The 12528-nt window shown below is 38.9% G+C and overlaps 1 protein-coding gene across 1 annotated transcript in view; it reads left to right on the top strand.

Annotated features, from left to right (window-relative positions):
* raly (RALY heterogeneous nuclear ribonucleoprotein) overlaps positions 1-11760 on the top strand; it is a 149455-nt gene extending 137695 nt beyond the window's left edge. Inside the window, exon 9 of the mRNA XM_042496987.1 lies at positions 9160-11760. The gene's annotated coding sequence lies outside the window, so the exon portion shown is untranslated. The remainder of the gene's footprint in view (positions 1-9159) is intronic.
* Positions 11761-12528: the final 768 nt, after the last annotated feature.

The following is a 12528-nucleotide window of genomic DNA, read 5'->3' as shown; positions in this document are numbered from 1 at the left end:
CTCCCAGAGGACGGCGGTTCAAAGTTGGCTGTCTCAGCTGCTACCCCAACAAGTTCTCATCCCAACTCGTCACACGGTGCCGCTCTGTCAGTGAAACTTCTCCGTCTACATTTGACGTTTCAGGTATCCTTCTGCATCAGCTGTTTATGCTCCAGGACACCGTTGCCGTGATGTCAACAAATGCACATGTTGGCATGTAACTGCAGGGTCCTCGTGTTTACACAACAGCACATGACAACCAGTGCGGACCGTCAGGATGGGTACGATTAGGCGACACCGACAGTTCTTTGTGGGACCCATTCACCTCCCCTCCCGCCCGCCCATAAGTGCATTCCTGCTCCTTATATTGCTCAGTTACTGGCAGCGTGTCTTTCAGCGTTTCATGCGCATGCAGCCTGTCCATCAGGCCACGTTCTCATGTGATGCCACTCGTGGGCGTCGCATGTGGATGTGCCCGGTGCCATCTGGCCGTCCACTGGAGTATAATAACAACGCCACCGGTTCTGTCCGAGCACGTTCTATTCTGACGCCATTCATCTACGTTCTGGTTGGCCGTGGAAGTTGGCTTTTGGCGTCATGCTCGTACACTGGAATCACTGACAAAGCAGATGTATTTGATTTGACGAGTTCAGAGTCAGAACAGGTTAGCTCCCCTCCTGGGCTGCAGCTGGAGGCCTTTTGCATCAGGCAGAGTTTTGCTCAGGTATTAATTTTCGAGCAGTGCTATCAGTCAGAGGGGACTTCCTCGCTCTTCAAACATTGCTACAACCTACAATAACATTAGATAACTACCAACCGTTATTGTTTGCCTAATTTATGGCTTAGCACCTAATACCTGTAGCCTACTAGGTGTAGTAATACGTGCAGAGTTAAAAGTCCCAGTGATGTTGTACTGTATATTAGCACTCATGAAATGTCTCTCGACCAATCAAATTGCTTGGTCGGAACTAACTGTTGTATAAGTTGAATTGAATTCAGCAGTACATGTATGACATCTGTGCATTCCTGTACGTTATGTTATGTTCATTATTGATACCAGTCTGGTGATCTACTTTAATTTTAATGCACCTTTATGTTTCTTAACTGATGCATCATCACTGCAGAATTTCTGATGGAAAGTCGGCACTGTTGTGTGCGCGTTAGCTGGCTGAATTATAGAACAAAGAGGGACTGTCACCTCAGACTGTTTTTTTTATCCTTAAAGTGTGCATCAAAAGTTTATATTTTCATTATAATAATTACATTTTTATGGGCAATAGAATAAAAGACTTCAGTTTTAGTGCAAGTGGTTATTATACATAACCCCAGTGCTATTATGTTGCTTGCATTAAGCCAGCCAAAGAATATTTATTGTGAGGTATCAGCTGTGCCTTGGGCTGGATATTTGAAGTTGTATGTGAGACTTTATTTACAGAAACCTTTCTCACACACACATCTCTCTGAATACAAGCACATTGAAATATGCAATGTTCTGACTCTGGCTCTAATTTTGTGTGTGAAGTCTGCACCTGTGATATTCCTGCAGAAGTTCATCCAGGCCTTTAAGTGGTGTTCTGGCCAACAATCAAAGTTGAGAGAAAATGCAACTGTTGCCTCATAGCCGTTTTAACTAACAGTTGTTTCACCTACAATTCCTATCTGACTGAGTTATGACTGCTAACACCTGCAGGTTAAAGGGTTTAAAGGGCTTACATGCAGTTTGAATCTTGGTGATGAAGTGAGAGTAATAGGAGCTCCGTGCGACTCAAGATAGGAAACGGCATGGTGGTCATGTAAAGCACATGTCAGTGTTACAGCTACACAACATTAGTTTTTATAGGGATGCTTTATTTTTTCTCCAACATCAGTTCATTTTTAACAGAATGGAATTCAACCCTTCAATAAACTCCCCAGGAGAAGCACGACTTTGAAAAAAGTACACATTTTCAGCCAAAGAATGAACTCAATCTGAAGTTTTATGTGAAGGGTGATTCAACGTGTGTTAAAAAGCAGCCGATAAAAGTAAATCTCATGAGAAAAACCGCTGCGCTTGTACCAGCCACTTCACAAAATGTGTGTTACTCACGGATAATCTCTAACGTGGAAACGTTGCAAAACAAAGCCTTTATTTGTACAGAGTTCCTCTCACAGCCTGCTCAGATGTCACGTCACATCATATAAGCATAGAATACATTATACTGTTTGTACATGACATATAAGTATTTTATATTCTCTATTTTGTATTTGTTTTCTTTTTGCATTTCATGTAAAGCATCTGCATCCTAGAAAAGTGCTATATAAGTCATATTTATCTATCTATCCATCTATCTATCTATCTATTATTATTATTATTATTATTATTATGAAAACAGGCAGCTGTAAATGTAATAACAAAACCTTTGTCTGTCATCACAAAAACTGAAATAGTTTGATAAACCATGTTGAAGTGTCTGTTGTACAGCAGACCCAAAAATTAATTAAGGTGTTGTGAATTATGTTAGAAAAATATTATAATGTTTTAAGCACTCTTTACAGGTAATTTCCGTGTGTTCCTTTGGTAACATTTTCTATAAAGACCACATCTGTAATGCATTATGAGAGCATTCATAGGGAATTATTATGCATCCGCCAAAGCTTTATGACTACACTCTTAAACACACATTATGCTCACTGATGCACTTTATCAACAGTCATAAAACACTATAGATGTGACTTACAATGATTATAGAAGCACACAGTTAGCTTGTAGGATAATAACAAACATGCAACTGGCTATCTTACTTTACAGACAGCCAGTTTAGGATTTTGAAACTGGTTAGTTAGCTAGATAAAGCTTGTAGGATACTCACTGAGGACTTCAAGGCACTGCAGGATCTCCAGTTTTTGCAAAATCAGATTCTGTGACTAAATGCTTTTTGACTTCTGTCACATTGTCCCTAGATGTGAGAGGGTGTCAGACTTCAGTGTTTGAAATGTATTTTTAAAGTATTCTAGTGTATGGTAGTCATTAATCACTTGAGATGCAGCATAGATTCTTAAAAATGCATGAAAATTATTACACCTCACTTAACACCAACAGTGTAACCTTATGATGAAGCATGCATTATTATAACTGCATCAACATGTACCTCACTTTAACACATACAATGATAACTTACAATACTGCATGGATGTTATAGCACACTATGAGTCCTTATTACAAATCATTGTTGATGTGTATGTTGTTGAGTAAAGGTATTTATAATGCATTATAAGCACAACCTAGTTTATAACTAGTCAAGAGTGTCCATAATACACTTGATATTTATAATTCATCATAAGTCACATCTCTAATGTGTTATGACACAAATGCATAACAATTCACTATGAATGTCCTCACAATGCATTATAGATGTGGTCTTTATAGAAAGTGTTACAGTTTTGTATTTTTTTTTTCTTTTAATTTTCCTGCACATGTTACTAATCTCTAGATAATTTCTTCGTCTTTTCTTCTTTGGTTGCTCATTACCTTCCTCCTATGTTTTTGAATGAAATCAAGCCAATTTGCTCAGGTTTCAAACTTTACGTTACTTTCTGGTTTGTTTTCTTGTATGTTTGTTTGTTTGTTTAGGTCGTTTTTCATATCATATTTTTCATGTCATCTTCTGGCACTTTTCACAGATTTCTTGCTTCATCTTTTTTTAAATAAATAAATCAATAAATAAATGAATGACTGAATGAATAAATAAATCAATAGATAAAGCCAATTTGCCCAGGTTGTGAAGGGTTAATTAAATGATTTGATTGTATTTCCCATCTAAGCTGAGCACCTGGTTTGTGAGAAAGGAATTAAAAGCCTGCGCCACCTAGACGCCTGTCCCAAATATAAGCTTGTTGAGCTAAGCAAAAAATAGGTTTAGGGCCTTTAATTGAAGTTTTACTGTAAATAAGAAAATACAGGCAGAGGGCAGAAAAGCACCACCACACTCTGGCAGTGGGTCAAAGTGATTACTTTTTTATGAGTCTTTACATTGTTTTTAGGGAAAATCATGCATAAAATACCTTAAAATACATTGATTTACACTGAGAGGTCAAACGTTGGACTGCTGGACGACACCAAGAGCGTCAGTTTTAGCTCACAGTTAAATCTCACAGTTTTCACAATGTGTACAACTCTTTTTTTTCTTTTTAATCTTTGTTGGGCAACGCCACCATTCTCCCAGTTACAGTCTGATTTCCATCAGTTCAGTATCTTTAGCATTGTAAAAAGACGTGAAACATAACAGACAATAAACTGCATTACAAAAGACGAAAGAATAACACTTTGTGTGTGTGAGGGGTCAGATTTTTATGATTATGTTTTTCCTGGTGCAGCTGGTAAATCGATAGCTTCGGGCAGCCTTTGATCCTGGATGATGCATTGCTTTTTTTTTGTTTGTTTGCCTGTCTGGTTGTCAGTGACGTCACTGTGCATGCTGAGCATCTGTGTTACACGGTTTCGCCAGCGTGAAGAGCTAAGGGGAGGAAACGTCTGTCCATATGGTTGTCAGAATAAATGAATATGTCACGCAAAGGCAGCTGTATCGATGACAGCTTAAGATCTGAGTCACAGGCAGCGCTACGAGAAGTAACATTATCACCGTGTAAAAAAGCCCCAGTACAAGTAGAATGATTTTATTGGAGGAAAAGTACATGTATTACCAGCAAAATGTACTGAAAGTTTCATAAGGAAAACCTCTGAACTTCGGACTCCTTATGTTCCTGGTCGTGGTCTGAGATCCTCGAGTCTGCCCTCATTGGTCGTCCCGGGGCTAAAGGAGACGGCGCTTCTGCCATCAGGGCCCCTACACTCTGGTACGCTCTGCCTGAGGATATTAGGCGTGCTAACACATTCCCTGTTTTTAAAATCACTGCTTAAAACATATTTTTATAGGAAAGCTTATCGTTTTAATGACTGATCGTACAGTTTGTGTCTCCCCCCTTTTTTTGTTTTACCCCAGTGCACACTATTATTTTAGCTCTAACATAGTTTTAATTATTGTAACTTTATTTATTTGTTTATTTTTTATGCACTTTATGAAGCACTTTGTAACTTTAAGATAAGTGCCACACAGGTAAAGTTATTATTATTTTATTATTATTATTATTATTCTAGGTTCTTACTTTGCAGAATTTTGGTCTTGTGTGCTTTTTTTTAATGTACACATAACTTTTAATTGTGTGACAAGATTTTATTCTTGTTTTTTAATCTGGGCTTGCAGTGGCTCTTGTGTTAGTTCTGTGGTGGATACTATCATTCCTGTGAGTCCATGTTGACCTTACGTAAATCCTAGCAGAGCTTACACAACCTCAAACTGAGCAGGTCGAATCAGCAACATAACTGAAAACATCTGTGAGGATCTGAGGCTTTTCATATGTAACATTTGTTCATTTTTATTTATTTGGCTGCCGTACCTCTGGTCCATTCCACATGGACACCAACTTTCTCTTTGTTTTTTAACAGCCACCGTCAGGTCATTACTTACAAAAGGTGGAAAAAAAAAACGAACTAAAAATACAAGCAAGAGCATCTCAATAAAAAGCTAATCTCCTCTCCCAGGCCTGCTTAGTCTCCAATCACATTGTCTCATATTTGAATCACCATCTCAGTCTCTGCCAACGAAACAATATCCTCCCATTTCCCACCAAGCAAAGCATCACACAGTAAAAGGGGCACTAGAAAACAAATTGCAACTAATTTTTTTGTATATCATTAAGACGACACATTGAACACATCCGATTCTTTTCCACTGAATGAACGTTACCACGCAAGTTCAGCAGCCAAAGGTTAAATATTCAGCTGAGTCAACAACTGCAAGTATCATTGGACAAGATACTGAACCCCAAATTTCTCCCGACGCTGCGTCATCAGAGTGTGAGTGCATGTGAGTGGTTACTGAGTATCAGGTGGCACCCTGTACGGTAGCCTCTGCCAGCAGTGTGTGAATGAGATATGTAGAAGTGCTTTGAGTGGTCAAAAGACTAGAAAAGTGCTAAACAAGTGCAGTCTGTTTATCATTTGTACCATAGTCTATAGTCTGCTATATATATATATATGTGCAGACTTGTTATATATTTAAAATTATGTTACAACTGTTTTTTCAGCACTTTTTTAGGTAATTTCTTTGTTGTTTTTTGTCTGTTTCCATTTTTGTTTTGTTTTGTTTAACTTTTTTTTAGCTTATATTAAGTTATTTTTGTCCTTTTTTTTTTTGTTAATTTTTGGGTAATGTTAAGTTGCTTGTTGCGTCCACCCCATGTTTTTGACAGAAACAGTCCAGACCCATTTAGTTTCAAAGGTTTAAAGCTCTCATGAGTGCACGGGTGAATCTGTTGGTACTTGTCATTGTTCATAGTTGTTTTAATATGTTTAATACTTCTGCATGTTACTGTATATCTTTTTTACTGTGGTTATTGTTGTTTGCCTGCACTGTTTCTCATGCTGCTGTCTTGGTTAAATAGGCATTAAGGAAGTATTTAGAGTAGCAAAGACTGTAAGTAGCCAGCAGATATGTCATCATCATCAACTATTCCTTTACACGTTCAGCATGAAACGATGTCTTCCGTGTCTCACACAGACTCAAGAATGACAATTAAACATCAGCAAAAGGTCAATATAAGGAGAAAAGAATAATGTAAAAATTATTTATTAAACCCATCAGCTTGCCAAGCTCAAATGCACACGTGGACTGTGACGAAGAGATCCAAACACACTGATGCAAAAACCTTTTGACTGTCCTCTTAATGAGACAACTGTTGTCCAACTATTCAGGCTGGAGTCCATTAGCAAGTCGAGATCAGAGAGCCGACGGACAACAAGTCGTTATTACAAAAGGCTTTTTATGCTCACAAAGATCAAGATGTCCTACATCAGTTTTCCCCAGCTGGTTGTGATGACAAAAAAAAACTATTAACTTCCTTTGACTCAGGGGGTTTAAATGCTTGAGAAAGGCATCGGTACGCAACACTGGAAAAGTGATGGCGATCCCGGGTGTTAAAGGGTTAAGTTTAGAGAGGAGGTCAAAGGTCAGGTTTAGGTTTGGGTCCCCATTTGTGCCCATTCCTAAGACCTGACCTTTGACCTCCTCTCTAAACTTAACCCTTTAACACCCGGGATCGCCATCACTTTTCCAGTGTTGCGTACCGATGCCTTTCTCAAGCATTTAAACCCCAGACACCTGAAAAAAAAATGGCTTGATTTCTATTGAAAAATAGGAAAAGATAATGTATGAATTGGCAAGTTGCAAAAAAAACATTTGTGAAAGGTGACAAGGAAATGACCTTATAAAAAAATGGGGGCAAAAGTCCAGAAAACTATGTTTATAATTCTTATATATTTAAAATTAGGTCACAGAAATATGTATGTATTATTTATTTCTGCATTTCCAGGTAATTTTCTAGTAACTTTTTACTTACTTACTCATTTTGTGCCATTTCATATTAAGCTGCTCATTACCTTCTTTCCATGATTTTGAAAAAATCAAGCCAGCTTGCTGAGGTTTCAAAGGGTTAACCTGTTCAGAGATTGGAATAGTCCATTTTTAAGCATGTTTTTACCTTGACCTGACCTTTGACCTCCATCCTAACTCTAACCTCTTTAGAAACGGGAATTAAACCCGACCCCAGAGCTCTTTTATTTATTTTTTGCAGCCTCACAGAACTGCTGCGTTTTTAGAAAAAGACAGTATTGTGCTTGCAGATCTGTCTCTAAAATCTTGACTTGCTTTTGTTTATAGCAGCGTTCACACTTCCTGTTCAAGGCACAGATGTTACCCTGTGATGCCAGCTCGCTGTTTTGTATATAAGGTATGATTGCAAAGAGAGTAGCTGGAGTGGTCGTGCCTTTAAACCAACACAGGAGGTAGCAACAGCACATAATGAGGTCTGTGTAACAGGGACAGGCGGAGGACGGGGTTATGGTCGGGACAGATGCAAGCAACCCACTGCAGATTTAAAGCCTCTGGAAATGTGGCTTGAAATAGTAAAAATGCACATATTATATCAAAGTTGAGTTTCATTAACTATCTACAAAAATCTGAGTAAAAAAAAGTGTTCTCAACTATTCGAAAACCCAGTTCAAAGCAGCTCATTCTGAGGATAATGTGATTTCTCCAGACTGTGTGGGCGTGGCAGATCACATTTTGATTGACACCTCTTTGGATCCCACCTTTGTCAACTGTCTCTCATCTCCATGACAACCATGTAGTGAAGCAGAGTCGGTGTGGTACAGCTCTATCTGATCCAGCCCTGCGTTCATAGATCCAATCTGACGCTCTACATTGAGATTAAAGAGAGCTACTGTTGAAAGCCACGGAGCGTTCTGTTTCTCCATTAATTAACGGTTTAGTTCGTTACACATTCACTCCATTCGGCGCCTTGCTGCTCATTCTCCCCCAGACAGAGCGCCCAGAGTCGGCTCTGTCACTCCAGGTGTGGTGCTCTGGATAACTGAACGGTACATTCCAGCAGCCACCAGGTTTATGTATGATCCGGTTTGTGCCAGAGTGCACTGCAGCACCGTGTTTCTGAACACACCCTATTGAAAGGAACGTTGAGGGATTTTAGTTTGGCATGTTAAGTTAGTATCAACTGACACCTGACTTTGAATTTTTGTTTGGCTTTATCTATATTGCATAACATGGCTCGGGGATAACCGCGCCAAACCCAGCTTTAGGAAACTGTAAACAAACCTGAAATGGCAATATCTTAAATCTTTTGTTTTTGTGATTTGGGTTCCCAGAGGCTTTAAAAACAGCTAGCAGGTTGTGAGTTGGCTAGTTTGGAGAATAAAAACAATTGCTGAAAATGCCCACACATTGGGAAAACAGCGAGATGCGGGAGCTTTTTACCCTCAGAGCAGAGCATGAGATCAGCTGACAAGGATAACCAGGATGGTAAATGATGTTGTTATGCCATTCTTACTGTTTAGAAGGCACTGCTGGCGTGTATATTACATGTCACACTAGAGGTGTTGTGTTAAAAATCAAACGTTACGCCTCTGTGATGCCGGCATGCTGTCTAAAATCACTGGAGCGGCATTATGCTGCTGTGTTTGTTTTTTTGTAAAAACGCAAAGGCGCGATGTAAAGGAGCGTCTTTGAAGCAGCTCTGTAGCATAATCTCTGTGAAAACATGGCTAATGATTTATCCTCTGTGTTTCAGGTAATGTGGATCGAGGAGGGAGAGACAGATAGAGAGAAAGAGCCATGGACAGACAGAGAACTGGATTACATCACGGGAGGCCATCAAACAGCTGGGAGCCCGAAACACACGCTCACACAAACACTCACACCCGTAAAAACACACAGTAGAGAGAGAGACTTGACACTTTGTCAGAGCCACAGGAAAATACTAAAACAGCAGGGTACTGCCAGAACACATCATAAACTGATAAATTACACACACGCAGAAAACACACAGTGATGGAGACAGACTCGACGCTGTGTCAGAGCCACAGGGAGGTAGTAAAACAGCAGGCTGCTGTCAAAACGCATCTTAAAGCAATGACTTTTACACGTACCACATTTAGGAAAGCTGGAGCTCATCAGAACATCATCTGCTGATTTACAGGACTTTAAACAACACGACCGATCAGGCAACATACTGAGGCAGAGCTGGTTGTTAATGGGAAACCTTGTTAGTTTAAATTCTTCACTGAAATTATCAACAATTCCAAACGAAAACTGTCAGTGCACTGAAGGGCTGAGCTCCATAACATGCTGAATTATGAAATTTGAAGCCATAATTATTTCCTGGGGATTGCTGAGGAAATTAAGCTATCTAGATCATTCTGGGACTTTCAGCAACAGAGTCAATTGTCCCTGTTAAAGTTAATGTAAATTGTGTAAGCAGAGAGATAGATAAATAAATACTGAATCACAATATGGTGAAATTTGACTGAAACACAGAAAAAAATCTAATGTATTTTATTTTTTTGATGAGAAACCAGCGTCAGACTTGTGCTGTTTTAGGGGCAGGGGCCAATAGATAAACACAACATGCACCAGCGTGCAGAACGTTTTCCAGGACAGCCTGTATGGATCTTCATCACATTTTCTCCATTTAAGAGCATCCTAGAGGGAACCTAATCACATTTTCTCCACTGGGAATACACCCTGGAGGACATTTCATCACCTTTTGCCATTTAAGGACACTTTTAAGGGCCCTTTGTCACATTTTCTCCACTGGAAATACACCCTAAATGGCATTTTATCAGGTTTACTCCATTAATGCATTCTTTGGGGCACTTCATCAGATTTTATCTTTTGGAAGGACACCCTGTAGGGAACTTAATCACATTTTCTCCACTAGAAATACACTCTATATGGTAATTTACCACATTTTCTCCACCACATGTACATCCAACTTCATCACATTTTTCCCACTAGAAATACACTGTGTAGAAATATTTCAACGTGTTTTATTTAATTAAAAGCACCCTTGAGGGAACTTAAACACAGTGTCTCCACCAGCAATACACCCTATAGTAAGACTTCATCAAGTTTTCTCCACTGTAAGCACACTATATAGGGTAATTTACCACATATTCTTCACTAAAAGTGCATCCTAGAAGGCATTCCATGTTTACTTCACTTAAGGGCACTCTTGAGGGCACGTCATTGCATTTTCATTATTGGATGTCCATCCCAAAGGGAACCTTATCGCATTTTTGTCCGCTGAAAATACAGCCTAGAGGGCATTTTATCATTTTTCTCAATTTAAGGGAACCTTATAAAGACATTTCATCAGGTTTACTCTACTTAAGGGCACTTCGTCACATTATCTCCATTGGAAATAGCCCCCTCTAGGATATTTTACCACATTTTCTCCACTGGAAGGGCACACAGGGAACTTCATCACATTTTCTCCACTAGAAATACACCAAATAGGAACACTTCATCATGTTTTATCCCAATAAGAGCACCCTAGAGCATCCTCTGAAAATACACCTTATAGGAACACCTTATCAAGTTTTCTCCACTGGAAGTACATTCAAGAATGCATTTCATAATATTTTCTCCATTTAAGTGCACTCCTAAGGGCCCCAAATTGCATTTTCTCTATTGGAGGTGTACTCTAAATGGCACTCCCAAGTTTTCCCAAGTTTTCCCCATTTAGGGCAGGGTACATGGTGTACTTCATTATGTTTTCTCTACTGAAAGGGCACCCTAGAGGGCATATCATCATGTTTACTCCATTGAGGGACATTCTTCAGGGCACTTCGTCACATTTTCTTCACTGAAATCACACTCCATAGGGAATTTCATCATATTTTCTCAATTGAAGGGCACTTTATAGGGCACATTTTCACAATTTCTTTACTGGAGGGGCAACCTAAAAGAGAACTTTCATCACATTTTCACTGAAAATACACCCTATGTGGCACTTCATCGAGTTTTCTTCATTCAAATGTGAAATTGCTCCATTTTTGTGTAATTAATTTTGTTGTTAAACAGCTGATGCACAGAAAGTTTCCAAAGGGTCCCTGCTTAAAGACTGAAATATGATATTTGTGTATACTTAACATGATATGGTCATCATGTTCAGCAATCAAATTTAAAGTCAAGGAAAAAACAAAGTCAGAAATTATTTGTGAGTTAAACAAAAACTCAGCTTCATCAGGACTGTGCTGGTGTGATCAGATGTAACTGACAGAAGCCTGGAAGCAAACACCAACTCTTGTAATACATAGATCCACAGGAAAGGTTATTTCATGCACAGGAATGCATGAAATAACCTTTTTTCACAACTGTGTCGTGCCCACTTCAGCCAGTAAGAGCAGCATAGAAAAAAAATACAAAAAAAAAAAAAAAATACTGAAAATCTTCAATATGACAAAAAAAAATAGTTTTCATGTTGCAGCCCATTGCTCGGTGTGAAAATTAAATAAAATAAAATAAGGAAAATAATGCTTTTTAAGGTGTTTAAGTGAACATGTCAAATAACAAAATGGTGTAGGGTAAATTAATGCTGCTATTATGCAGTAAAAAACAATATTGGAAGTTTCAAAGGCCTCACTATGTTGCCACTGTGTTGTAATTTCAGTCAAAGTAGAGACACAGATAATGTGAATCTGTCCCTCTCACTGTGTTTCCGTGCTCCCTTCTGATCTGAGCTGCCATCTTCACTCCCTCTGCCCTGTTTATCCGTCCCTCTTTTCTTTTCTCATTATACATGTACCCGCCCCTTTCCATTTCTGGCACCTTTTGTTTGTGCATTGATCCCATTTTTTATATTCCTACTTTTTTTCTGTCTTCTTCTTTCCTCCGTTTCTCCTCTTTCGCTCTATTAGACTCCTACTTCCTTCCCCTTACATCCCATGGTTCTTTCATCTTTCATTTTGTCTGTCCTTTGTTTTTTCTACTGTCTTTCCTGTACTGTCCTTTTTTCCTCTTTCCTTTTATCCCTTCGGAGGAACAAAGGCCATCAGAAGAGGTTTACACAGGTCTTGATCAGTGTTGTATTTACTATCCTCTAGTCTTCTTCTATTTTTCCTTTACTGCCCTTTTCGCTGTGATAGAACAGGAAGTC

The sequence above is a fragment of the Plectropomus leopardus genome, chromosome 2 (assembly GCF_008729295.1).
Source record: "Plectropomus leopardus isolate mb chromosome 2, YSFRI_Pleo_2.0, whole genome shotgun sequence".
In the NCBI taxonomy this organism is placed as follows: Eukaryota; Metazoa; Chordata; class Actinopteri; order Perciformes; family Serranidae; genus Plectropomus; species Plectropomus leopardus.
The sequence above is the reverse complement of the archived record's forward strand: the minus strand, read 5'-3'. Positions and strand labels throughout refer to the sequence as shown.